This window comes from Mustela putorius, unplaced genomic scaffold (genome assembly GCF_011764305.1).
Source record: "Mustela putorius furo isolate JIRA1106 unplaced genomic scaffold, ASM1176430v1.1 tig00000721_pilon_pilon_pilon, whole genome shotgun sequence".
In the NCBI taxonomy this organism is placed as follows: domain Eukaryota; kingdom Metazoa; phylum Chordata; class Mammalia; order Carnivora; family Mustelidae; genus Mustela; species Mustela putorius.
The window spans coordinates 3059357-3085400 of NW_025421456.1; the positions used below are offsets into that span (position 1 = coordinate 3059357).

Consider the following 26044-nt stretch of genomic DNA (forward strand, 5'->3'; position numbering starts at 1 on the left):
ACTGGGAGTCACTAAATACAGGGACCCGCAGACCAAGCTTCCTAGGAAAGAAGACTCTGCCCAAAGTAGACTGGGCCCAGCAAAAGATCTGGTGCTTCTTAAACAGTATCTTCTCTAACAACAAAAAAACTGTTCCCTGATTCACTTCATTAAAAAGAGGTAATGTCACCGGCCGGAACCACCAGCCGTGCCCCTTGACATTCAGGTCCATGGTTGACTGTATATATATGGAGGTTTGTGTATGTGTATATGTACGTGTGTATCTATATCCATCCATATATATGAACAACACACATAGATAGGATAGATAGAACTTAATATAAAATTATTTTATGTATATATGTATGTATACAAATACATATATGGGTATGATTTTATATATTTTTATATTTTAATTGTCTTATATTTGTACACAGGGGAATATTTATGCATACATACTTCTACTTGCATACACTTATAAATACATGTAATATTTTTATATAACACATATGTACATATATGTATGCACACATTTCTGGAAGGACATTGAGGACATTTCTGGAAGGATACATAAGACATTTTTTATGGTGGTAGCCTTAGAAGAGCAGGGATAAAGATCTTGGAGGGGCAATGTGGAGGGATACATTGCACTTTATTTTATAACTCTTATGTATATTATGTCATTTTTTATTGCCTATTAATTACTTTTAGAACAACAAAAACATTTTTATTAATATTGGGTTAAGCTAAGGGCACCATCACCAACTTTGCCCTGTTCTCCAACAAGAATTCCAAAATGCCAATAGAGTTAAGGACCTTGTTCCAGGCTGGGCTCATCCAGGTGCTTTGCCTTAGATGACTTAAGTTACTGTGTTTTTCTCCACATTAGCTGACAGAGATAATGAGGCTCAAATTAAGATTCTATGAGATGATATATGTGACACACACACATGTAAAACACTGTGACAGTGTTTTACAACTGTAAACTTCTCCACGCGAGTCCATAACCCTGGCAGGTGGAAGAGTATGCAGAACTACCCAACTTTACTGCTACCACCTGGGCCCTGTCATGTGTGCCGCAGACAGGGATGGGCTGTGTTGTGTTGACAGGGAAAGGAGAGGGAGCAGGAAGAAAAGAAATGAGAAGGGGCAGTAGCAGAGGGTAAGATAGGAGATGGTGGACGGGAGCCCTCTGGGAGGCCGATGCAAGGCGGGTCCCCGTGCAGAAGGGGGCTCCACTCTGGCACAGGGCCTGAGCTGCCACAGCTTGCTACTATTCCCAGCTGATACCTGAACACCTGCGTCAGGACTGTGACATATCATTCTGGATAGTGTCAGGAGAATAGAGTGAATTCATGTCTGCGGTCCAAAGGCTGGGCCTCCTCCCACTGTCCTCTGCCAGACTCTTTTACTTACTCTCTTGAATCCTCTAATTACGAATTCAACCAGCATATCTTGACTTTCTCCTCTCAGCCAGGAACTGTGCTCAGTCCTAGGGACATGGGATGAACATAATATTGTCCCAGTGATCAAGACAGTCCCGTTAATAGTGGGTAAGGACAGGGGAATAACAAGTGCTGTCACAGCAGTGAGATGTGCAGAGTGCTATGATGGAGGCCATGCATAGGGATGGGGAAGAGATATTGAAGAAGAGGTAGGAGTTTGCTGGACAGAGAGGATTTGAACAGAGAGCATGAAAATGCCTGAGGGATTCAGAGGAAAGTGAGTAATTGGGTTTGGCCCAAATAGAGAGTGAGGGCAAAGTGACAGGTAGGTCTGGAAAGGCAGGGTTGGGTCAGTTTAAGTGGCATTTGGTATTGTGCTAAGGAGTTTGCACTCTGCCCAGTCAGCTGAAAGTGGCCCAGGAAGATGAGAATCAGTTCATTTGATTTTACATCTTTAGTGAAGGAAAACTTGTATAGCTACCTAGTTATTTACCTTTAACAAACATACTTTACTTGTAATAAGAATGGTTCAGATTACTTATTTCATTGCAAAGGGCAATTTGACATTTATATTCTATTTCTCGCAAATAATTGATTGGCCACTCAGTATTATTGGGCATAAAGCTCGAAAGAAAATTAACCCTCTTTGGGAATCAGAATCCCTGGTTGGATAAATTGATAAAAGTTGTGATTTTTCTCCCATGAAAATGTAAATACAGAATTCTGCATATAATTACAGGGAATTCATTGAACTCTCTTAAAAATTCCCAAGTTCCAGGGTTGTATAGATAATCAAATGATGGTTTTTGCTTTGACAATATTTTTTCTTTTTTAACAAGAAAATTATGTAGCAAGTGTTAAGCACTGACCTAAAGCCTCATGTTCGATTTAATAAAATGAATTCAAAATCTTTTTTCAGTGGTAAAGTCTGAGATCATCTCCCCAATACAGTGTAGAATGTGGAATGATTTTGAAGTCTTTTTGATTAAATGGACTCTAACTCATATTTTATTAATAGAGAGAGGCTCGTTAAGCTATTTTAGGATACCCAAACATGAAATGATAGAGGAAATAATTCTATAAAATAAGATGAAAAACAACAATTCCATCAGATGTAAAATTTTCAAAAGCTTCTTCTGCTGCTGCCACATATATGCTAGAATGAGTCTAGCTATAAATAAAAATCTCTCGAATTTTAGGGCTTGCTAACATTCAGAGTAAAATACGACTCCTTTCTTGTTTTATCAACCTAAGAGACCCTTGAAATCGCACTCTTTTTGCACATGGAGCAAGGGTAACATCTTTTGGAAATGTATTACTGGGCTTTCCTATTTGGAACCTGCAGAAAAGGCCAGGGAAGGGTGGAGCTAGAGTTGGAAGGTAGGTTGTGTATTTGAACCTTTTGTGACACAAGTGCAAAGAAAAGGAGTCACTGTTTGCCTTCTGAAAAACAAGATAGGATTTGCTTTTTCTGATATTATTGAAAAATAAGACACTTCCCCTGAATGCCTTATTGTCCTATTAACATGGGAAGAACCTGGTCTGGTGACTTGATCTTGAAGTTTGATGTAAGGAGCGAGGATAGGAGAGCTGGACGAGAAGTGCGGCAAGAACCTGTGGATGGGTGTGGCTGGGGAAAGGGGCAGGTGAGGAAACACTGAGTCCTGGCCTCCTCCTCTTGGCTCAAGCCCTGGCAGGAACATATCTAGCTAAGCAGAGTGGCTCCACCTCTGTACAACATGATGAGATAGCACTGGTTTGCAAGGCATGCCAGGCCACTACACGTGTAGGGAGAGTATGAGCTAGCCCTCTTGAGCTCCCCTTGGCCCTTGGACAACACAGTGAGTTCTAAAGTTTCTGCTGGCAGGAGGAGGGCTGCAGAAGAAAGCAGATGGTATTGGTTGTCTAACTGGGCAAAAATCTCCAGGCGAAAGCAAAATGGCTTTGAAGCCAGGTGACAGCCGAACTTCAGGGCCAAGTCACCAGAGAGAACTCTTGATGTCAGGCCAATCTGAGAGAGCACAGAGCGGTCATGCCAGCCTCAGACTTCGGGAGCAGCCACTAGCAGGATGCCCAGAGGAAGAAGCATGGACAGCAGGCAGCACATGGCCAGGGATGCCAGGGAGAACACGGTAAAGCCCCTCAGACACCCAGCTGCTACCCAAAAGGGAAAGCAACATTCTGAAAGTCTGAGCATTTACTGAAAGGTAGAATCACCCAAAACAAAACATTTAAACCAGCTCTGATGGATGGTATCACATCATATTTGAAGAGATTGAAATTTACACCAAAAGGATACTGTTTAAAACATCAATTATTTGTTGGTGCATCTAAATATCTGCTCCAGCCAGCAGCATGGAGGCTCATAGGAGAAAAAAGTCAGCCGTAGAGAAATAAAGAAGCTACATTTCCTTTGCATGTTTAAGGGTACTGTGAGTGAATTTGGAATCCAGCTACATCTTTTTCCTGCCTCACAATTCTAACACAAATTCAGGATTATGTCTTAATTTGTTACTTTCTTTGAAAAAAAAAAAAGAGAAAAAAATCCAAATTTTAATTAACAGGGTTTATCATTTTAAATGCACTAGGCAAATATCATTATACGTGTTTAATAAATTATTGACTTTTCTGTTACATAGACCATATATTTTGCATGTAGGCATGTGTGTGTGTGACACATACATGTATATATCTTAATATTCTCTATTTCCTTTTTTTTTTTTTTGGGTTACATTTCCTGTGTGCTGAGCTGGGGTATTTATTCTTCTGAATGATGCAATGGGTTAACAAGATAATAGGAAGGAAATCTTTTAAGGTACAAGGACCTTGACAGTACAGTTTGTTTCGGTTTGATTAAACAGATGGAATTCCACGCAAGTGGAAAGTTGTGAAGGCGGACACCTATAGCACATACAACATCAGTGAACAAAAGCGGTGGGAAGTCACTGAAATGAAAGATGGCAGAATGGTTTCTAGCATCTCACCTTTTACCAACAAAGCTCCGCTGCTGTGAGCCTTCTTTACGTTCAAAATCCAGGTTTTGTAACAATAAGAAAAAGTGGTGTTTTTACCCGTGAAATGCTAAATCCTAACCATCAGAGAATGGAGTGGGTGATTGCCTGGAAAACGACTCATACATTCCTTGAACTTCTCTCTCAAAGAGTAACTCGTTTATGAACATGTCGAAGAACCCCTGGGAGCTACAGTAAATGTGGGAGTTTTTGTCTGAATAGAACTATTGAAATCTGTGATAAGAATTATCCTTCATTTTGTCATACATGTTATCGAGATAGCAAAAGTCAAACGTTAAGTGTCATAGTTTAGAAGGTTTGGTATGACCTAATTTTAGTTAATTGGAAAATTTTCTAATTAAAAATGAATATATTTTAAGTGACAGAATGCTTAAAGGACACTTTCTTCCTAACTAATTCTGTAATGCTGAAACAAGACTTAATCAAAAACAATAGTATGAAGATCCAAATTTAACTTTCTTCATTTTTCAAAAGGATATAAATCTTATCAATTTAACTAGAAAATATTTTGTTTCCTGCTGAGTTGCATTTTTGTAGGACACAGAGTCGGAGAAATTACAGCACTACGGTAACTATTTTAGCATCAGTAATTTTAGATACATTATTTTCAATAAAGAAAAAATATCCAATTTAAAGGAGAGAAAATGTGCTTAACATTTGTAAATGTTGAAGTTATGCTCTCTGAAAAGAATGCAGCAAAAGGAGAGCCTATGTTTTAGGAGAGTATCCACCAAGGGGGTAAATGAGAAATTATGATTCTTGCCATTAAACACTTGTACCATTATTCCATGCTTGATTTCCCTTTGTTTCTTCTTCTTTAGTGGCACAAGTGGTTTGTGGCCAAAGAAAGTGCAGACTGTTTCACTAGGTGCCCTCACCAACACCCACCAGCACTCTGAGGAACAAGCAGCTGCTCGGTGACTCGGTGACGGTAAACAACACTCACGAGGAAGCCACTTTGAAAAGCTCAGGTCAGTGTTCACAAGAGGACAGTTCTCCCACCAAGTGCCATGTAGAATGAACATTGCATCTACACAGAGGAGAGCTGCAGGAATACTGCTATCCAGGGAAGAGGGCACAGGAAGGAGACTCCACAAAGACAGGGCTTGGGGGGACTGATTATCCTGGGTTTCAATCCCAGTTCCAGTACCTGCTCGGACAAATCTCGCAAGCGCTCTGCACCCATCTTCTCACATGTCTCACAGAAGGAAGGATACAAGCTATATGAGATGGTTATGAGTATAAATAAGTTAAACGGATAAAGTGCCTGGCCTTTAGAAGAGCATATGCGTTCCCCTTCCTGGTATTCCTGCTTCCATTAGTGAACGCGTACATGGGGACTAAATGTTCTTTTTTTTTTTTTTTAAAGATTTTATTTATTTATGTGACAGACAGAGATCACAAGTAGGCAGAGAGACAGGCAGAGAGAGAGGAGGAAGCAGGCTTCCTGCGGAGCAGAGAGCCCGATGCGGGGCTCGATCCCAGGACCCTGAGATCATGACCCGAGCCGAAGGCAGCAGCCCAAACCACTGAACCACCCAGGCGCCCCAGGACTAAATGTTCTAACTGAATCGCCTACTTGTTCCTATACGCACACATGCCATCCTTGGGCTCTCACCCGGGGTGAAAATGGACTGATTTGAGGGTCATCCCTTCTGCCACCTGCCGTCAGAGAAAGAATGGATCCCCAGACCATGTGGCCTCAGCCAGTAGCGACTTCTAACTCTGTTTTGGCACCTTGTACTTCCCACACCCCTCCTCTGAGCCTGGGAGAGAGGAAAGCCCAATGCTGGCCCAATTACAGCCTTTCTTGTTAGTGCAGACAGTCCGCTCCAGAGCTCTAGGAAGATCCTTGAATATCCTCTTTCCTCTCTCCTTCCACCCCCTCCCCCCACGCACATTCACTATACATAACATTAGTGATTCCACGCCTCCCTAAACTGCATCAGTGTGGATGTATCCCTCTCTGTGCCAAGCACTCCCACATTAAATAATCTCTCTCATAATATTCATAATAAGTTTCAGTTATCATAGCTAAGGCTAAGACTGAAGTGTAGAGATATCAAAGAGGTGTGCCTAAGATGAACCTCGTAGTGATAACTGGGACTAGAATCCAGATCTTTTGACTTCAAATGCAAGCATTTTTGTATTTATACTGTGCTATTCTGCTTTCTGATCTTGTCAACAATTAATATATTTTCTGGAATGTCAGAGACAAGACACTGTCCTTCCACATCTCATTTCAATACTTACTCAATTCTATGGAGAATGATGATCTTACGATGTTATTTAGCAGCATCCATACATAGTAGCATTTAGCATATGTGTTAAGTTTGAAGACTAAGGAACATTAAGTACCTAAAACATTTTAAAAGAGTGATTCACTACCATTACTCAAAAAATACGCAAGGAGGATGATTCACTCTAGAAAGTTTAAATGAGACTTTGAAGCAGACGATGTACGGATCATAAATAATTTTTTTAAGAGAGAGAGAGAAAGAAAAGAAAAAAAAAACCCTTTGTGGTTGCTTTTCTTACAACTAAATATCATTTTACTAGAAAAGGGCTCAGCCAGCATATTGATTCATCCTGGACAGACGCTGTTTTTTGTTTTAGATTTTTTTTAAGACCTATTGTTCATTTTAATAATTTCATTTCTTCTCCTTCTCATTCTTGATCTCCTTCTCTCCTCCTTCTCTTATCTTCTACCTCCCCCTTTTCCTTTTCTCGTTTTTGGGGGTATAAAAGTTAGTTCATACAAAGAAATTCCAGATTGTACTACACAATTAACACCTATCAAAATGACCTTTATGTTTGTCTTCATTTATTCTTTCTCCTTATCGGTAGATAATGCCTAGTATTTCTCTAAAAGAGAAATAAAGGTACTAGAATGGTCTGTTTCTAAAAGTAGAACAGAGGAGAGTCAGTATTGAGAAATTACAAACGCACTTTTCAGGAAGTTTCCAAGTTTCTCTAAGAGAGGGTCTTAGGATTCTCCAGAGAATCAGAACCAACAGAATGTGCACATACTTATAGAAAAAGAAACATTTGTTTTAAGGAATTGACTCACACAATTGTGAAGGCTGACAAGTCCAAAAGCTGCAGGATAGGCTGACAAGCTAGAGACACAGGGAAGAAGAGTCCTTGCCTCAGTTCAGTCTGAAGGCATTATGTTGGCAGAATTCCCTCTTGTTCAAGAGAGGTCAGATTTTTTCCCATTAAGGCTTTCAACTGCTTGGAAGACATCCACCCATATTGCAGAGTACTGGTAATTGGCTTTATTCTGTCTCCTGAGCTAAATGTTAATTTCATCTTTAAAAAGTACTTTCACAGAAACATCTAGAATAATGTTTGACCAAACTTCTGGGTAACATGGCCTAGCTAAGTTGACACCTGAAATTAACCACCCTGAATGGCCAGATGGTACTCCAGTTCTCTGAAGAGCATTACACCGTGTCCCATTTCAACATTATCAGAAGAAGTGGAGTGGTCTCTTGATAAATGGTATCAGATATAATTCCTGTTCTTTCTCTGGCTTAGCCAGAAATATTTATGTTTTTACAACCTAAAACCTGGTTCCCTACATTTATGGAAATTTAGAAAAATTTCCCCAACTGGGATGTGACAAATCAATAGCAATTTTCATACCTGGCAAAGCTGGCAAAATTCTTTCCTGCAAGCTCCAAAGATTTAACCATTTCTTCCCTATTAGTCATTATGAAAAATGGCATAAATTTATGGAATTTTTAGAATCACTTTCCCAGAATGTTATAATTCCAGTTCTTCATTCCTTTCTTTAAGCTTCTAATACGACTCATCCCTTAATCTGTCCCCCATTTCTTGTAGATGTAAGAATAACCCAAGGGCAATTAAGTCAGACCTGGGAAAGGCAGGGGATCGTGTGGGTCCTGACTACCCACAGTCCTAAGTAATTCTATTTTTCCCAGGGCTAGCACCTGAAGAAATTGTTATATTCTCTCTCTCTCCACCTCCGTGTGTGTGTGTGTGTGTGTGTGTGTGTGTGTGTGTGTGTGAAGCTTTGAGGAATGAAGCTCGGAATTCAAAGAAAGAGGCAGAGGACAGAAAATAAAGAGGGAATTGCCATTTTTGTTTTTTCAGTTCACTGTCCCTAAGTGTCTAAAAAATTGGGACTGAGGAGGTATTGTGAAATTTAGAAAAATTTAGAAAATTTAGAAATTAAAAATTTAGAAAAAAAATGCTCACTGTATTGTAAAAAGTCCCTCTAAATCTTCAGCAAGATTGACTTGGCATTGGTGCTGTGAAGAATGGGATGAAAAAGAGAAAGTCTGGAGGGGAAAGGCATCCCGCGCCCTGGGAGCATGCGCAAGTGACGGCAGTTGGTGAGAAGGTGGCCTGACCAGCATGGATAGCAGCAAGAAAAAATATTGAGTAAGGAGCATAAAGCCACATTTTGGAGGTCTTGGAAATCCTCCTGAGATGAGACTTGTCACAACTGCGTTGTGATGAATAGGGAACAGACATGATGAGGGGAAGGGCAGGATGAAGAGAAATGAACAGAGGGCCACAGAGGGAGCTTTGGGGAAGCCCAAGTCCTACAGGGTCAGTAGACATGTGTGTTTCTTGTCTCACAACTGATGTCCCCCCTGGAGTTAGAAGGAGGTCATCCGATGATGGTAAAGGCAAGAGCTTAAGATTGAGAGCTTGAGACAACATTGTTCAGTTGAATTGTGTAAACTGTTTTTGAGCTTCTGCTCTGAAATGGCTGCAATGCTAGGTGTTAGAAATATGAAAATGAATAAAATATGTCCTCTATCTTCTGGAATATCCCAGTCTTCTGGCATCAATAAAAAAAAAAAATTAATGAACTTGCAACACAAGCTAGGCTTGATCTCCTATTTGACTGTGAGCACTGAGACATGGCAGTCTAGTGTGGGATGTGGGAGACTTACTATGGAGGCCAATCTGGTGTTCACAGTCATGTCAAAGTGAGCTGATGATCAAAACTGGATGATTAGAGATCCCGGTGAAAATCAAGTTCCATCCATGCAGGGAGGGAGTGGAGAGAGGCTCACATATAAGATGGTTGTAGCTTAAGATTCAGTATAAATTCTGAGATCTCATGATGAGGTCCAGGGAGTGAATATGCAAATGTGCTTCTGCTCTGTAATGAAGATGGAGGACAAGAACCAGTTTGGGTGACGAGCCATGAGATCCAAGAGTAGGATGAGTTGTTAGTGGACAATAACTTTCGTGCACTTGTGACAGAGTGAAATCGTTCCTCAGACTGGGCTAAGAAAATATTTCTTTATATTTCCATAAAGCATCTCAATTTCTTCATGACTGTATCCTCTAGATAATAGGGAAAAAAGTCCTAAATATTAGTTTAGTCTGTAAATAAACTTAGTACTTTTAATGAGAAGAAATAACTACATAATTTGCAGGGCTTAGCATAAAGTGAGAATGTAGTCTTCCCTATTAAAAAATTTAGAATTTCAAGATGGCTACGGTAGAGTATTTAGCAAACCAGGGATGCTTCTGGTAGCACACTCACAGAACTACACCTGGTAATAAATTCAACAATCCCTTTAGGGGATTGTTCTTAAAATGCTTAGGTTATAGACACTGGGGAGGGTATGTGCTATGGTGAGTGCTGTAAGTGTATAAGTGTATAAGTGTAAGTGTATATGTAAGTGTGCAAGCCTGATGATTCACAGAACTGTACCCCTGGGGCAAATAATACATTATATGTTAATAAAAAAAATAAAGTGCTTAGGGTCTGATTTCCTTTCTCTCTCTCTCTCTCTCACACACACACACACACACGCACAGAGTTTTATCTCACACGGAGCCATCAGTGTACTACAGCCAGCTTGTACCAGCTGGAAAGTCATTCTCCCCCAGCTCTGTACTTAATGTTTTGTGGATAACTTGAAATCAGCCATGGTGGGAAAATTTACAGCATGAAATTAGCAAGTACTAGAAAGCATAGCCTTTTTCTCCAGTGAGCTGGTTATTAAACATTTACTAACACACCATTGTATGTATGTTTCTAAACAAAGACAGCTTCTTTTCATTTGCTGTATTCCTAACCCTCAGAATGATGCCCAGTGCATATAGGATGCTAAGTTGTTTACCATGTAAATAAATATCCTTCTCTGTCCCCAGAAGAGCATGTTCATGACCTAGATAGCACAGTTGAAGGTGTCATTTCTGCCTACAGAAGAAATTCTGCCATTTGAGAGCTCAATGAATTTAGAAAACTCTCTTTTCATAAAGCCTGGCTTCAGCAACTGTTGTCTTCTACCTAAATCCTATAGAATATAAACTGAATATTAGTGTTTCTGTTGTCTTTGCATTCCTGCTAGAACAATTCTAAACCTCTGTTAGCCGAATAGATGCCTCTGGAAAAAGATTGCGGGGAGTGTGTCTGTACAAGGGCATTCAAAAAGAGAGAAATAATTCAAGATATATGATCTCAGATATACATCACTTTTTTCAAGAGGCTAAACCAAAGAGAAGTTACCATGGCAGGCATTTGTAGACACTGAGGAGGACAATATGCCATAAAAGGAGCCACAGAGAGAGATTATATTTCTATCAGGGATGTGTCTTGAAGTCATTCAAACCATTTCACAAAGGTGGAGGTCTATTTCTATAATGTAAAGGGGAAAACTATATTCTTTTTGTGGTGTCTCTCTTTTGCTACTCACACAGAACGCTTCACTTCTGATACTTGTGGTCACCAAATGTATGAGGACTTTTCCCCCAAGCAATGCTTCTGAGACAACACTTGGGTGTCCCACAATTCAATTTAATTCTGATGGTAACTTGAATTAGTGCAGGACCCACAGGTTGAGGGTTCAGTCCCACAAGACTGCTCCCCAACTTTAGGCACCAACTACAAATGGTAGGCCCTAGATTACCCACAGTTTTATACAACTTGGTTACAAATCAGAGATTTCTATGACCTTTCTCCTTGAATTCCATTGTTCCCAGAACAGCCCAGAGAACTTAATGAAATACTTTCTCCAGTTTATTATTTAATAATAAATAATGATATAATTATTATATGATAAGGAATATCATAAGGGATATAGATTAACAGCCAGATGAGAAGTACATAGGGTGTGATCTGGAAGGGTCCTGAATGTAGGAGCTTCTGTCTCTGTGGAGTTAAGGTGTTCCACCTACCCTGTATGCAGATGTGTTTACCCACCGGGAAGCAGACATGTTTACCCACCATGCTTTCCACATGGAGACCCAATCTATTATTAACTCCATTTCCAGCCCCTCTCCCATCTCTGGATAATAGGAGATAGAGCTAAAAGTTCTAAGCTTCTGATAATGGTTTGGTCTTTCTGATAACCATCCCACATCCAAGATCCCACCAAGAGTCACCTTATTAAAACATAAGACATTCCAGAGTACCTGGGTGGCTCAGTGGGTTAAGCCTCTGCCTTCAGCCCAGATATCTGCTCCCCCTGCCCCCCGCCTGCCTCTCTGTCTACTTGTGATCTCTCTCTTTCTGTCAAATAAATAAATAAAATCTTAAAAAAAAAAAAAAGACATTCCTATCATCCAGGAAATTCCAAGGGATTTAGGAGTTCTATGCCAGGAATTGTGGACAGAGACCAATATATATTTTTTCTATTATTGTACCCATAGGTAGGATCAATCATACCTCTCTATATGTATAAGGCCACAGTCTATTTGCAAGAAATGCAGAATTAGGGTAATATTGCCTGAGTTTTCATATAATCTACTAAAAGCTCAAAGCACAAATGCCATGTGTCTTACTACCACTGCCTCCTTTTTCTCCCTCTTCCTCTCCTTTCTCCCTAGATATGCTCCTCTTCTCTCTTTCCCCACTATTTTCCATTCTCCCTTTTCTCCTCTGTGTTTCTGCCTTCGGTGCCTCCCTTCTACAGGCAGTTAATGGTGAGGCAGCTTGCTGAGTGCACCTGGAAGGAAAAAATAAGGAAGTCGGGCTAGAGTTCCATCTCGGAGCATTTTCTATTCCCAGGAGTTGAAGCACTGAGACCTCTGGGTGGGCACAGGCCGATCTGAAACTAGGTGTATTTACATTTTGGCATATTTCTAGGTGTGTTATACATTTTAGAAAATCTTACATTAACTTTTTTTATGGAAAAAAGATTAATTCTGACATTTTATGCATCTTTAAGTGACTCTATTATTTTCCTCTCTCCCATACCCTCCCTCACATGGCTGAGAGAGTCCTGTGTGTTTATCAAATCTTATTTCATTTTCTTCTTCCTAGACACATAGAAGGACTATATTTTCCACCTTTTTTGGAGCTCAGTGGAAGCCATGTGACTGAATTAAGGCCGGTGGAAATAAAGCAAACCTAGCTATACAAAATCCATGACTGACTATGTTCTCCCTTACTGCATTTGTCATCATTTGCTTTAAATGACAGTGTACAAGGTGTTAGATCACTGAGTTAACCACTTAGAGGGGAACTCCAATGGGATGCCTCCCTCCCCTCATCAGACTGTAACATGAGCAAGAAATAAACCTTATTGAGTTAAGCCACTGAGATTTGATATTTTTTACTGCAACCTAGTCAATCCCATCTTGACTCTGTGTTCAGGAACATCCTCATAGGTCCTAGGATTCATTCTTTTTGTACATACACAGTCATATACCCATCTCTGAAATAATTATTGTGGCCAAAGAGGATCTGCACATTGAACAAGCTTGGGTCATATGCTGTACTGCTGGAATTGGACACAGGACTTTGGCAAACAAGTGGATTGATACTGAAGTAAGGGTTAATATACCAGAAAAAAAACAAAACAAACAAACAAACAAGGAATTAGTTTGTTGTTGTTTTTTTTAAGTGGGGGAGGAAGGGGAAGACAGGAAACAAAGCTAGAATCCAAAACATCATAGGTTTTTAGGAATTATAAATAGGCTATTTTTATTTTAATAAATACTAATTTTAAGAATTAGTTTGTAGGTAAGTCTAGAAGGGCAAATTAAATCCAATTTTAGAAATCCCAACCTAGAATACCAAAATAAGTCATCTATTCTATAAAATTTAGGGAATCATATATGTTTCTGAGGTAGGAAGTTATTTGATATATTTAATGAGAGCAGTTTTTTAAAGAATAATAATTTGGTAGCAGTATGCAGGATAGACTGAGATTGAAAAAAACTGAAGTTAAGAAAATTGCAAGAATCTAAAAATTCAATGATAATTGACAGTAGTGGTGCTGATGAAGGGAATGACAGAGAATTAACATAATGAGGGGTACCTGGGTGTCTCAGACCATTAAGCGGCTAACTCTTGATCTCACCTCAGGTCTTGATCTCAGGGTCATGAGATCTCAGGTCATTAGCCCCACATTGGGCTCTATGCTGGGCATGGAGGCTATTTAAAAAAAAAAAAAAAAAGAAAAAAAGAATTGACACATTGAGCTACATGAGAAAGGAAGAGCTGACAGGACTTCATGTCTGATATGATGTGGGGAGATAAGGAGAAATCAAAGATGATTTAAAGGCTTAAGAAAAACTTGCACAAGGAAATTCTATCTGGGGAAGATGATGGGCTTCAGTACATTGAGTCTGAGATGACTATTTGATGTTCAAAACGAAAGTTAGGCAGTTCTGCAGCTGTAATGTGGGGAATGATCTGGTCTAGAAGGAAAGATTTAGGAGGCATCTACATAAAGATATTTATTGATAAGATTACTCAGTGGGAGTGGAGATTATGTGAAGCAAAGTTCTGGACAGCTCCTTGGGCAGTAGCCACTATTGGTACAGAGTTAAGACAACTGAGTGAAGAAGGAAGAAGAAACAAGAGTAAAAGGACAAGAAAGTAATGTGTGTCAAGGGAGGGGAAATCTCAAGTTTTTCTTAAAATTGCCCAATGCCGCACGGAGTGACACTGAGTCACTGAGGATCTTGAAGTTTCAACAGAGTGAAGATGCAGTTTCAGGAGAGGTAAATTTTGAAGTGTTAACAAGATGGCAAATGGTAAGGAAATGGTGTTAAAAGGCAGGGAGGAGATAAAATGGTAGAATCGAAGGCACATTGTAGTTGAACCAAGATTTCTCCAGGACTGAGCAGACATATGCCTTTTTAAATCAAAGGAAAGAAAGCTAGGGAGAAGGAATAATTTTTGTCATTGTTTTGTCTGTTTGGGTTTTTTTTATTGTTTTCAGGGTTTTTTTTTTTTTTCAGAATACTAGTAATAATAATAATGATACCTTTAATTGCCATCTAATATGTGTCAGGCATGGTGATAGGTGCTTTTCAGGTCTATTTTTCCAATTATTGTACTCATCTTATAGATGTGGAAGTGAAAAATCAGAAAGGTGAAGTAACTTGACAAGATCAGTCAGCTGTTAAATAGTGGAGCAGGATCAGTTCCCCTGGATGTGAATTCAGTTTCAGTGATGCCCCACAGTCTCTGAAGTGCCCAACAGCATGGGCATGATATAATTCATCAGAAAGTTCTTAGAGAATGGTAGACGATACCAAAGAGCCGGGGTATAATATGAAAGTCTTCCAGGGATTTCTAACAAGGGACCATGAAAGCAAGCAAGGCCCCTGTCCCTAGAGGTTTCTCTTCTGTGCCCATTTACTGAAGTCAATAACATGTGGTTATACATGGTCTGAATTTTTTATCAGGAACTAATCAGTCTTCGAAGGTAAATGAGCTTACTTTGTTTAATCAGATTTTTAAAAAAATATATCATTATTTTGCCTTTTAAATTAAGAAAAACCAAGAACCAAATTAAGAAATCTTCTGAAGAGACCAACCCATATACTTGAACATGTCTATTGCCTAGTGACCTTTTCCTTCCGGTTGTCTTGTTTTATATTTATTTTGCATTTTTTCAAGTTCCTTTGGAAGTCCTTTGGGAAATTCAGTGGTATATATTTGGATTTATGCTGTATATACTGCCTTGTTGGGGGTGGTTCTTCTCTCTGGAGAGAGCTGAAGGTTGGGGTAGGTTTTCAGTGGGAACACATGTTGGTAAGAAGGACATTTCTGATGAACAAATAGCAGAGGCAAATAAGCAGAAGCAAACAAGCTCACTTCAGAATACAAGAAGTAGTGTAGTCTGAGGATGTTATAGAAATACAGAATAAAATGTTTCAATTAAGAAGTTGTTGCTTACCATGCAGAAAGGAGAGAGAGAGAGAGAGTACAGTGTCCCCAGGTGGATGACTCCACATTCTGAGCTCCCCTCGAAATGACAGGAATCTTTGTGCAGATTCAGTAGGCACAGCCAAGGCAGCAACGGGAACAAACTGTTTGGGATTTTTATCCGAGAACTGTGTCTCTTCCCAAGAAAGACTTTGTTTGGCTTGTCCTGTGGTTTGTCAAGACGTTATAGGCAGGGATACTTTCAACAATGGTAGGGAACGTTTGGACAAAATATCTCTAGTCTGGGTCATAACTGAAGACTGAATGCCAGACTGAGGAAGAGCAGAAGCTCTCTTAATAGACGTTCGGTCAATGAGCATCACAAATACTTGACGCTTTTCATTCTCTCTGTAGACTTTGTTTTCTGCTGCCTCCTACTCCGGAGCTTGGGAGACAGTCACCTCTCTTCAGGGACCCAGGCACTTCCACTTCCACTGTCTGAGTTCAGGGCTTACCAAGACTTGGTTATCTTTGCTCTTAAGCCTGGTGGTACCTTCTTTCTTTGTAACTGGAATTGCATATTTTCATTAAACGCTATGTAACCTGATGAAATGTGAATGTGAGGGGCAATGCTAGGGGATTAATCTCCATGATCACTGAGTAGTAGAATGCTTTGGAAAGAATCTATAAAAGTGAGTACCTACAATAATTGATGATAAATTAGCTATGGATGAAAAAGTTATTTTAAAAACTTGAAGAAAATATATAAAACTCCAGAATCACTGAGGCCTCAGGTTGCTTCATAGATATCTTTCAGGTCTTGTTCCACCTTAAAGCCATGCAAGTTCGGATCCTAAGGTGGTGCAGCCTGCGTGTGGAGGCACCTCTGAACTCCACCATGGACACCTGCTCAGGACAAGGCCCTGGCTCCACATGCTGTGCGGCTATCCATGCTTCAAAGCAAGGATAAATATTAAGGTATGTTTGTAGCATTTGCCATGATTCCTCATTTTAATTGACCTCTTCGGTTAACCACTTGATTATGGGTCAATAAGGAACCACTGGAGATTTTGACACAAGGAAGTGACATATTCAACACTATTCAGTGTAATTCATTCTATTTAATAAACATTTTTACTTACCATTCAACATCAAATATTTCAAGATACTTGCATTAAAAATCTATCAGCTTACAGCTTATCAGTAATCCTTACAGTAAGGATTCAATAGAATTTCCTCTACAACTGATTTTGACATCCAGGTACAAATGCAATATGACGTCATGGGTCCAGAAAAAGACTAATGGGTTTGAGTTCTGGCTTTACCACTAGCAATACATGACTTTGGACAAGTTAGTTGGCCTCTTTTTGCCTCAGGTTCCCCATCTTGTAGGGGGAGAGTAAGAATAGAACCTATCTGAGGGGCGCCTGGGTGGTTCAGTGGGTTAAGCCTCTGCCTTCGGCTCAGGTCATGGTCTCAGGGTTCTGGGATTGAGCCCCGCGTCAGGCTCTCTGCTCAGCGGGGAGCCTGCTTCCCCCCCCCTCCCTGCCTGCCTCTCTGCCTACTTGTGATATCTCTCTGTCAAATAAATAAAATCTTAAAAAAAAAAAAAAGAATAGAACCTATCTGGGCTGAGATTAGAGATAAACTTATTCTAGAGACTCAAGAATATAGGATACTTTGCCTGATGTAAGAAGATAAAGATTTTGGTGAATTTGTACTGTACCTTTCTAAAATATTATTAAAAAATAATTCTGATCTTTCCATTTGCGACGACGTGGATGGAACTAGAGGGTATTTTCCTTAGCGATTAAGCCAGTCGGAGAAAGACAACTATCATATGATCTCCCTGATATGAGGAAGTGGAGATGCCACATAGGGGGTTTGGGGAGTAGGAAAAGAATAAATGAAACAAGATGGGATCAGGAAGGAGACAAACCATAAGAGACTCTTAATCTCACAAAACAAACTGAGGGTTGCGGGGGGGAGGGGGGTCAGGAAAGGGTGGTGGGATTGCGGACATTGGGGAGGGTATGTGCTATGGTGAGTGCCGTGAAGTGTGTAAACTTGGCGATTCACAGACCTGTACCCCTGGGGTTAATAATACATTACATGTTTATAAAAAAAAATTTTTAAATTTTTTAAAAAAAGAAAGAAAAGAATTCTGTAAAGTGAACGCAAAATCCTCCTTGATTATCTTGCTGCTTAATTGTATACCAGCCTGGCCAATTGTCAGAAATTCTGGGTATCTGTTCATATATAAGGGTGATCTAGGCAATTTGGAGTCTCCAATATGACAAATGACACCTTCCCTCACTTCCCTAGACATATTAGGACACAGATGTGCTGTATCAACTTCAGTCCAGAAGGAAAGAGTTTGCTAAGTCAAAAGCAGATATTATAATCTCCGATTGGCTGAAGATCGTGTTGTAAATAAGAAACGAAATTTTTCCACTGTGCTACAGCTTTCTACAAGGAAGACTAAATATCAGATGTCTTTAGTAAAGATATGAAATGCAATATATCAAAATATAATCTTTCTGGGGACTCAGTCTTTGTTCCATAGCATCTTGCTATGATGCTCTGAGACTCAGAAGATTTTTTGAAAGGTTATATGTGTATGTATGCATGTATGAACCCAGAATAAGACAGGCAAAATTCAGAATTCCTCACATCCTTAAGAAGATATTCCTTTTTTTTTTTTCTTGAGAAGATATTCGGAGGTACACTTCTGACAACACTCATGGTTCTAACAGCTTTTATAAATGTCCCTGCGCTGTATGGATACCTGTCACATTCAATCATGGTCATTCTCACCAATTTTCACATGAATAGTAATGAAAAAGAGAGGGAAGGGAAGGGAAGTCGAGAGGAAGGGAGAGAGAAGGGGGTTCATTGCCCATTGTTGCCACAAGTGAAAAGGAAGAGAAACGCTAAGTGGACATAATCTTTCCAGGACATCCCCCAGATACCAGCAGCATCTTTTGGATATGTCTCTGTACCTTTCATTCCCTACTAGCTGAGCTGGAGCTCAGCTCCAGGAAAGTCCCGGCAGAGAGAGGGACAGAAAAGGGTGTGAAGGAGCCAACTTTTCCATTACCCCTCTTGGGCTCTGTTTTTCCATCTTACGGTTTGCCCTGATTCAGAACGAGAAGGTGAAAACATAGAGAGGGAGATGCCATCAGCCACTTTCCCTCTGTGACCAGACCACATAACAACTAAGCCTTGATACCCAAGAGTCCATGAAACAACAGCCTGACCATCAAGACAGACTTGTTTCAACTCCTGGTCCAGTTTTGTCCGATGAATGTTGAACTTTCCCAAAGGAAAGAGTGTAGAGCTGTTGTTGTGCAAACTTTCTGGCAGCCACAGAGGCATAGGATTCTGCCCTCACTGATGCTGCCTCCACTGGTCCTGACTCCCCTGTATCATTAGCAACTTACAGTGATGCAGGTGCTGTTTTCCTTTTACTCATCAGAACCCAAATCCATGGGGTGGTGAAGGTTAGCAGCCTTTCTTATTAATAAGAATCTGCTTGGCCCTGTGGTCACAGAAGCAAAATGAATCATAGTTAGAAATATCCGTCTCTGGGACATCTAGGTGGCTCAGTCATTTGGGCATCTGATTATTGATTTCAGCTCAAGTCATGATCTCAGGACTGTGGGATTGGACCCCCCACACTGGGTTCTGCACTGATGTGGAATCGGCTTGAGATTCTCTTTCTCCTCCCTGTGTCCCTCCTCCTCCTCCTTCTCACACTCTTGCTCTCTCGCTCTCTCTCTCTCTCAAATATAAAAAAAGAAAAGAAATATCCAAATATGCCACCAATTAAACTATCTAATTATGGAAAAATGTCTCCAATTTGTAAAGCCCTAAAAAGAAAGACTGAGTTTGAAATTGTCCTTAATTACGCCAGTTTTTAACAGTAAACTTTGTTGTATGGAAAACTCAGCTCACTGCCCCATATATTCATTGACTTTCTCTTTACATCAAGAGAAAAATGTGTTTAAACTTTGTTTAAACTTACCAAAAGTTTAAACAAGACTTAACAAAAAAATACAAATATTTTACAAATCAAGAATCACCACTCAGTATATTTACTGATTATATTTTTTAAGGATTAAAAGATTCCTTTACAAGCAGAGAATAATATTATTAGAGTTAAATATTACGTTCTGCAAATGTCTGAAGTTGTTACTCTTAGGTTGATAGGAATCTTCTATGTTAGAGTATCACCAGTTTGTGGAGTGAATGGGAAGAATAGAAACTTATCTCTCACTTCTGCTAAAATGTCAATTCCTATCTCACTGCTGGCCTCTCTTTCCTCATCCGTCCTAGGAGAGGAGATGGACGTAGGGGAAGATTGTTTCAAAAGTGGTCTCAATATTTTCTCTCTCCCCAGACCCTTTGCAATGTGACTTAACCACTTCTCCCACCCAGTGGCAGAATTAGAATCTCCATCCCTTCCATCTTAGCTGGCTTTAGTATTTGCTTTCACCAACAGAGTGCAGTGCAAGTATGGGTTGTGGCTTCTGAACCTCTCAGCCTTGAGTGACCTTGCAGCTTCTGCTCTTGCCCCTTGTATGCTGCAACTGCATTAAGAAGCCCATTAACAAGGAGAGAGCCCATGAGAGAAAGGCCCAACCCAACAACCGAAGCCAACCACCAACTGTGCAACAGAGTTCACCTTAGCCCATTCAGCCCCAGCCGAGCTGCTGATGACTGCAGCTACATGTGTGATCCAGACAAGACCAGCAGAAAGAACTTCCACTGAGTCTTGTGCAAAGTGATGTCCCATGGGATTTTTTCTATTGAGACATAATTTGCAGATAGCATTGTGCAAATTTAAGGTGATTTAATGCATTTATATTGTGCAATATGAGTACCACCGCAGCTTAAGTTAATATACCTATAATGTCACAAAATTACCACTTCTTTTTTTGTGGTGAGAGCAACTTAAGAGTCTCTTTGAGCAATTTTGAAAGATATAACATCATATTGTTGACGCTAGTCATTATTCTGTGCATCAGATCTCCAGAACTTACTCACTTTCTGACTGCAAGTTTGTGTCCTTTAACGACATCTCCCCAATTCCCCTATGCATAAGCCTCTGGTAACCACCATTCTACTCTGTTTCTATGAGTTTGGCTTTTTTAGATTCCACATATAGGAGATATTATACAATATTTGTCTTTGTCTGCCTTATTTTACTAAGCTCAAAGTCCATCCATATTGTTGTAAGTGGCAGGATTTCCTTCTCCTCCATGGTTGAGTAATATTCCGTTGTATATGTGTACGTCGACTTCTCTATCCATTACCTTTTGACAGACACTGAGATTGCTTCCATATTTTGGCTATGGTGAATAATGCTGCAATGAACAAGGGAGTAAAGATATCTTTTCAAAATGCTGTTTTCATTTCTCTTGGATATATATATCCAGAATATATATATATATATAGCTCACTGGATATATATAATCCAGATTGCTGGATTATATGGTAGTTGTATTTTTTAATTTTTTTAGGAAACTCCACACTGTTTTACATAATGGTTACATCAATTTACATTCCCGCCAATGATCCATAGGGCTTCCTTTTCTCCATCCTCATCACCACTTGTTATCTCTTACCTTCTAGATGATGGCCATTCTCACAGAAGTGTTGTGACACCTTATTGTGGTTTGTATTTGCATTTCCCTGGTGACTAGTAATGTTGAGTATATTTTTATGTATGTGTTGGCCATTTGGATGTCTTTTTTGGAAAAATGTCTATTTATTTCTCTACTTATTTTTCATTGTTTGGTTTTGTTGTTACATTATATGAGTTCTTTATATATTTTGGATATTAATCCCTTATGTATGTATCATTTGCAAATATTTTCTCCTGTTCCAAAGGTTAACTTTTCATCTTGTTGATTTTTTGTTTGTTTGTTTGTTTGTTTGCTGTGCAGAAAGTATTTTTAGTTCGATGTGGTCCTGCTTATTGATTTTTGCTTTTGTTGCTTAAGCTTTTGGTGTCATATCCAAAAAATTGTTGTCAAGACCAATGTCAAGGAGCTTCTTCCCAATCTTTTCTTCTAGGAGTTTTAAAGCTTATGGTCTTATGTTTAAGTCTTTAATCCCTTTCAAGTTAATTGTTGTGAGTGGTAGATAATAGGGATCCAATTTTATTTTTCTGCATGTTATTATCCAATTTTCTCAGCACCATTTTTTGGGGGGAATATCCTTTCCCCACTGAGTGTTCTTAGCTTCCATGTCACCACTTAATTGACAGTATATGTTGGGGTTTATTTCTGGGCTCTCTATTTTTTTCCATTGGTCTATGTTTCTATTTTTATGCCAATATCATGCTGTTTTAATTACTAGGGCTTTGTAGTATACTTTGAATTCAGGAAGTGTGATGACTTCATCTTTGTTCTTCTTTCTCAAGATTCTTTGGCTATTTGAGTCTATTCTGGTTTAATACAAATTTTAGGGTTGTTTTTCCTATTTCTGTGAAAAATGCCATTGCAATTTTGATAGGGATTGCACTGAATCTAAAGATGGTTTGGGGTAGTATAGACATTTTAACAATATTAATTCTGCTTATCCATAAACACAGATCATTCCATGTGTGTCTTCTTCATCAAAATTTTGTAGTTTTCATTGTAAGGATCTTTCACTTCCTTGGTTAAATTTATTTCTAAGTATTTTATTATTTTTGATGCTATTGTGAATGAGATAGTTTTCTTTATTTATTTTTCAGACATTTTGTTATTAGCATGTAAAAACATAATTGATTTCTGTATGTTGATTTTATATCCTGAAACATGATTGAATTCATTTATTAGTTCTGGCAGTTTGGGGTTGAGTTTTTAGGATTTCCTACACACAAGATTATATCACTTGCAAATCATGATAATTTTACTTCTTCCTTTCCTATTTGAATGTTTTTTGTCTCTATATCTTGCCTGATTACTCTAGGGAGGACTTCCAGTACGATTTTTAAATGGGAGTGGTGAGGGTGGGCACCCTGGTCTTATTCCTGATCTTAGAGAAAAAGCTTTCAATCTTCCACCATTGAGTATAATGTTGGCTGTGAGTTTGTCACATATGGCTTTTAAGATGTTAGGATGGGTTTCATCTATATCTGATTTGTTGAAGTTTTTGTCATGAAAAGATGTTGTGTATTGTCAGAAGCTTTTCCTGCATCTATTGAAATGATCACATGGCTTCTCTCTTTTATCTTATTAATGCAGTGTGTCACATTTATTGATTTGTGTATGTTGAAACATCCTTGCATCCCAGGAATAAAACACTGAATGTATTGTTGAATTCAGTTTACTTGTGTTTTGTTGAGTTTTTGCATTTATATTCATTAGGGATATTGTTCTATAGGGTTTTGTTTTTGTTGTTGTTTTTAGTATACTTATCTGGTTTTGGTGTTAGAATAATGCTGCCATCATAAAGTGAAAATGAATGAAAGCGTTCCTTCCTGTTCAATTTTTTGGAAGGGTTTGAAAAAGATTGTAGTTAATTATTCTTTTAAAATTTGGTAAAACTTACCAGTAAAGCTATCTGCTCTTGGGCTTTCCTGTGTTTGGAGGTTTTTGATTACCGATGCAATCTTCTTACTTATTGTTGGTCTACTAAGATTTTCTATTTCTCCCTGATTCAGTCTTGGTAGGTTGTATGTTTCTAGGAATTTATCCATTTCTTCTGATTTATCTAATTTTTTGGTCTATAATTACTCATAGTAGTCACTCATGATGCTATTTATTTCTGTAATACCAGTTATACTGTCGCCTGTTTCGTTTCTGATTTTATTTGAGTTTCCCTTTTTTTTTTTTTTTTTTTTTTTACTTAGTTGGTCTAGCTAAAGGTTTCCCAATTTTGTTCATATTTTTAAAAAACCAGATTAGTTTCATTGGTTTTTCTAGTGTTTTTCTGATCTATACTTTATTTGTTTCTGTTCTAATCTTTGTTATCTTCCTTCTCCAACTTGAGTTTAGTTTGCTCTTTTTCTAGTTCCTGGAGGTATAAAGTTAGGTTGTTTGAGATCTTCCCATTTTCTTAGCATATGCATTTATTGCTATAAACATTCGTCTCAGAACTGCTTGTGCAGTATCCCATGTGTTTCCATTTTCATTTGTTTTGACATTTTTTAAATTTACTTTTTATTTCTTTTTTGACCCATGGATTGACCCATGGATTGTTGAGGAGTGTGGTCTTTAGTTTCCACATGCTTGGTAAATTTCCAACTTTCCTCTTGTTGTTGATTATACTCTTGTGGTTGGAAAAGATACTTTCTATGATTTCAATCTTCTTAATTTACTAAGACAGGATTTGCAGCCTACCATATGATCTATCCTGGAGAATGTTCTGTATGCACTTGAGAAGAATGTGTATTCTGCTGCTGATGAAAAAATGTATGTGTCTGTTAGGTTTATTTGGTCCAATACATGGTTCAAGTTCAACATTTTCTTTTTTATGTTCTCTCTGGATGATTTATCCATACCTGAAAGTAGGGTATTGAAGTTCCCCTACTATTGTACTGTTGTCAACTTTTCCCTTCAGAACTGTTACTATTTAGTTGCTTAATATATTTAGGTGGGCTGATGTTGTGTATTTATTTATAACTATTCTATCTTCTTGATGAACTCACCCCTCAATAATATAGAATATTTGATGAATTTGTCTGTCATCCTTGTGCAGCAGCCCTGCTAATCTTCTCTGTATTGTTCTGATTTTAGTTTATGTTTTGCTGAAGCAGACACAACCCATGGTATTGTGAACATATAAAATGGTTGTTGTTTTAAAGCCACTAAATTTCCAGTGGATTCTAAATAGCAATAAATAACTGATAAAGACTTAATCTGATTGATGAGTCTAGAGGTAGAGGTTGAGGATTCACAGTCCAGCCTCTTTCTCTCATTCTTCTTTTGGGAATAAGCAACTCACTGAGAATCCATGTTCTCTTTTTGTCATCCAGGCCATAAACCTTACAGGATTGAGATGCACTGATATGTATTTTTCCCAAATGTTAACAAGCCAGGAGTTAAAGTCAGTATTTGGCTCAAATCAAGACCAAAACCAAATACTGCCATAAGAAAAAGAAGTAAAAATCAAGAAGACACCTAAAAATAATTTTAAAAATTAGCATAATATTTTAGCACTCACAAATTAGAAGATGATTAATGAAATAAAAATGTTTTAAGTATTTTTTCTAACAATATCCCCCACTTTCCTTTCTTTTTACATACTTTATTATGTCAAAATTAAAAGTAATTTATCAAGATTTTGAATTTTTTCCTTCTCAGGAAATTTTAAGGTGACAAAAACTGTAATTTAATTCATTCTCACAAGATGTGAAAAATTCCCAAATAAGACTTTTTATTGAAAACACATAATGTATTTGTATGGGTTTTGGCCTTGACACATTTCTGTTACTCATTTTTATGTGAATTTCATTTTCCTGATTATCAAAAGGATATTTGTTCTAACAACTCTGTGTTTCTGTGCAGTGTTAAATTTTTTTTTTAAATTTTAAGACTTTATTTATTTATTTGACAGATAGAGAGCAAGAGAGGGAACACAAGTAGAGGAGTGGGAGAGGGAGAAGCAGCCTCCGGTTGAGCAGGGAGCTGGATGCAGGGCTCTATCCCAGGACTTTAGGATCATGACCTGAACTGAAGGCAGATGCTTAATGACTGAGCCACCCAGGTACCCCCTTTTTGAAAAAAAAAAACTTTTTAAGGTGATTTTTCTGAGTAGTTTTTGGTTTTGGTTTTGTTTTTTTGTTTTGTTTTGTTTTGTTTTGTTTACTCTATTTATCTGGCCCACTTTCTTTAATCTATGTTGTTCCTTGCTAATGAATATTGATTTAGCCTCCCCTATTTTGCCTGAGTGTGAGCTCCTTGGAGGGTGGGAAGGTGATGCTGCTAAAACGTCAGCTGGCTTACTGCAGGGCCCCTTGCCTCATCTGCTAATCTAGGGACAGATCCCTCTCATTTCTGCTATTGCTCTCACTGGCCACTGTGCCTCCCCATGAGTGGCCATTTTGGGGTCTCCTACTGTCAGGTTGTCAGTCATTCCATGGCTTCTCTATGTTTTCTCCTAAACAGATACTGAGCATGTGTTGGTCTTGTGGTTCTTGCTGGTTTGCATTTTGGTGTTCCTGGAGTACCTTGTCACCTAGTTTTCTTGTAAATGCTATCCATTTTTCTTTTTACTTTTTTTCCCCCCATTTCACTGTATTTCTTATGTTGGAATTTAGGAAGATCTAAAAGCTACGCCTCTTCCACCACTACAATCTTCACAGAATTCGATAAAAAGAGTTTTATCACAAGTTCAATCTTGACTGCCCATAGTAGTAGGCATCTGTCATTTGTATCTTCTGGCAAAATAACCAGGGTTAAGTTCAAACTTAGGTGCTTCTGTAGATCAGTGATGTATCTATGACCTGGCTACCCTGGCCCCAGAAGGGTACATTGAATCCTGGGCTGCAC

General features: G+C 38.7%; 1 non-coding gene across 1 annotated transcript; it reads right to left on the reverse strand.

Annotated features, from left to right (window-relative positions):
* Positions 1–24206: 24206 nt before the first annotated feature.
* On the reverse strand, positions 24207–24311 carry LOC123393043. The gene has a single exon (XR_006607745.1). It is a non-coding gene; the product is annotated as a U6 spliceosomal RNA (small nuclear RNA).
* Between the last annotated feature and the right edge of the window lie 1733 nt (positions 24312–26044).